Raw genomic sequence first — 3231 nt, 5'->3', positions numbered from 1 at the left:
ACATAAGACATTAACTCCTTTTAGGACGCGGAACGCCTCTTTGGTGTTTTAACCCATTTACATAAGACATTAACTCCTTTTAGGACGCGGAACGCCTCTTTGGTGTTTTAACCCATTTACATAAGACATGAACTCCTTTTAGGACGCGGAACGCCTCTTTGGTGTTTTAACCCATTTACATAAGACATTAACTCCTTTTAGGACGCGGAACGCCTCTTTGGTGTTTTAACCCATTTACATAAGACATTAACTCCTTTTAGGACGCGGAACGCCTCTTTGGTGTTTTAACCCATTTACATAAGACATGAACTCCTTTTAGGACGCGGAACGCCTCTTTGGTGTTTTAACCCATTTACATGAGACATTAACTCCTTTTAGGACCGGAACGCCTCTTTGGTGTTTTAACCCATTTACATAAGACATTAACTCCTTTTAGGACGCGGAACGCCTCTTTGGTGTTTTAACCCATTTACATGAGACATTAACTCCTTTTAGGACGCGGACCGCCTCTTTGGTGTTTTAACCCATTTACATAAGACATTAACTCCTTTTAGGACGCGGAACGCCTCTTTGGTGTTTTAACCCATTTACATAAGACATTAACTCCTTTTAGGACGCGGAACGCCTCTTTGGTGTTTTAACCCATTTACATAAGACATTAACTCCTTTTAGGACGCGGAACGCCTCTTTGGTGTTTTAACCCATTTACATGAGACATTAACTCCTTTTAGGACGCGGAACGCCTCTTTGGTGTTTTAACCCATTTACATGAGACATTAACTCCTTTTAGGACGCGGAACGCCTCTTTGGTGTTTTAACCCATTTACAGAATACATTAACTCCTTTTAGGACGCGGAACGCCTCTTTGGTGTTTTAACCCATTTACAGAAGACATTAACTCCTTTTAGGACGCGGAACGCCTCTTTGGTGTTTTAACCCATTTACATAAGACATGAACTCCTTTTAGGACGCGGAACGCCTCTTTGGTGTTTTAACCCATTTACATAAGACATTAACTCCTTTTAGGACCGGAACGCCTCTTTGGTGTTTTAACCCATTTACATAAGACATTAACTCCTCCTTTTAGGACGCGGAACGCCTCTTTGGTGTTTTAACCCATTTACAGAAGACATTAACTCCTTTTAGGACGCGGAACGCCTCTTTGGTGTTTTAACCCATTTACATAAGACATTAACTCCTTTTAGGACGCGGAACGCCTCTTTGGTGTTTTAACCCATTTACATAAGACATGAACTCCTTTTAGGACGCGGAACGCCTCTTTGGTGTTTTAACCCATTTACATAAGACATTAACTCCTTTTAGGACGCGGAACGCCTCTTTGGTGTTTTAACCCATTTACATAAGACATTAACTCCTTTTAGGACGAGGAACGCCTCTTTGGTGTTTTAACCCATTTACATAAGACATTAACTCCTTTTAGGACGCGGAACGCCTCTTTGGTGTTTTAACCCATTTACATAAGACATTAACTCCTTTTAGGACGAGGAACGCCTCTTTGGTGTTTTAACCCATTTACAGAAGACATTAACTCCTTTTAGGACGCAGAACGCCTCTTTGGTGTTTTAACCCATTTACATAAGACATTAACTCCTTTTAGGACGCGGAACGCCTCTTTGGTGTTTTAACCCATTTACATAAGACATTAACTCCTTTTAGGACGCAGAACGCCTCTTTGGTGTTTTAACCCATTTACATAAGACATTAACTCCTTTTAGGACGCGGAACGCCTCTTTGGTGTTTTAACCCATTTACATAAGACATTAACTCCTTTTAGGACGCGGAACGCCTCTTTGGTGTTTTAACCCATGAGACATTAACTCCTTTTAGGACGCGGAACGCCTCTTTGGTGTTTTAACCCATTTACATGAGACATTAACTCCTTTAGGACGCGGAACGCCTCTTTGGTGTTTTAACCCATTTACATAAGACATTAACTCCTTTTAGGACGAGGAACGCCTCTTTGGTGTTTTAACCCATTTACATAAGACATTAACTCCTTTTAGGACGCGGAACGCCTCTTTGGTGTTTTAACCCATTTACATAAGACATTAACTCCTTTTAGGACGCGGAACGCCTCTTTGGTGTTTTAACCCATTTACATAAGACATTAACTCCTTTTAGGACGCGGAACGCCTCTTTGGTGTTTTAACCCATTTACATAAGACATTAACTCCTTTTAGGACGCGGAACGCCTCTTTGGTGTTTTAACCCATTTACATAAGACATTAACTCCTTTTAGGACGCGGACCGCCTCTTTGGTGTTTTAACCCATTTACATGAGACATTAACTCCTTTTAGGACGAGGAACGCCTCTTTGGTGTTTTAACCCATTTACATAAGACATTAACTCCTTTTAGGACGCGGAACGCCTCTTTGGTGTTTTAACCCATTTACATAAGACATTAACTCCTTTTAGGACGAGGAACGCCTCTTTGGTGTTTTAACCCATTTACATAAGACATTAACTCCTTTTAGGACGCGGAACGCCTCTTTGGTGTTTTAACCCATTTACATGAGACATTAACTCCTTTTAGGACGAGGAACGCCTCTTTGGTGTTTTAACCCATTTACATAAGACATTAACTCCTTTTAGGACGTGGAACGCCTCTTTGGTGTTTTAACCCATTTACATGAGACATTAACTCCTTTTAGGACGCGGAACGCCTCTTTGGTGTTTTAACCCATTTACATAAGACATTAACTCCTTTTAGGACGAGGAACGCCTCTTTGGTGTTTTAACCCATTTACATAAGACATTAACTCCTTTTAGGACGCGGAACGCCTCTTTGGTGTTTTAACCCATTTACATGAGACATTAACTCCTTTTAGGACGCGGAACGCCTCTTTGGTGTTTTAACCCATTTACATAAGACATTAACTCCTTTTAGGACCGGAACGCCTCTTTGGTGTTTTAACCCATTTTGGGCGGGAACCCCTTTTTGGTGTTTTAAGCATTATTTTACAGTTATACTTTAGCAGATCTACAAGCTCATAGCGCGCCACCGAGTGGCGCGCTACGAGCTTGTAGGTCTGCTATTTTTGAAAAGTCGTGAAAATGCGGCGCAAATCTTTGAATATATATTTCAGAATTCAGAGCGAACATTTTTAACTAAAATATTGGCTTCAGGGGGGGGGGGGGGTCCCTGGAACTACATATTTTGAGATGAGGGTCCGCGGCCCAATTGAGATAATTCTGGGGGTCCTTGACAT

General features: G+C 41.4%; 1 protein-coding gene across 1 annotated transcript in view; it reads right to left on the bottom strand.

Annotated features, from left to right (window-relative positions):
* Positions 1–3231, bottom strand: part of kcnn4 (potassium intermediate/small conductance calcium-activated channel, subfamily N, member 4) — a gene marked incomplete at its 5' end in the record, with an annotated part of 80293 nt that overhangs the window by 23581 nt on the left and 53481 nt on the right. The gene's annotated exons all lie outside the window — the stretch shown is intronic.

Source organism: Electrona antarctica (genome assembly GCF_951216825.1).
Source record: "Electrona antarctica genome assembly, chromosome: 6".
NCBI lineage: Eukaryota > Metazoa > Chordata > Actinopteri > Myctophiformes > Myctophidae > Electrona > Electrona antarctica.
This window is presented reverse-complemented; position numbering and strand designations above follow the sequence as displayed.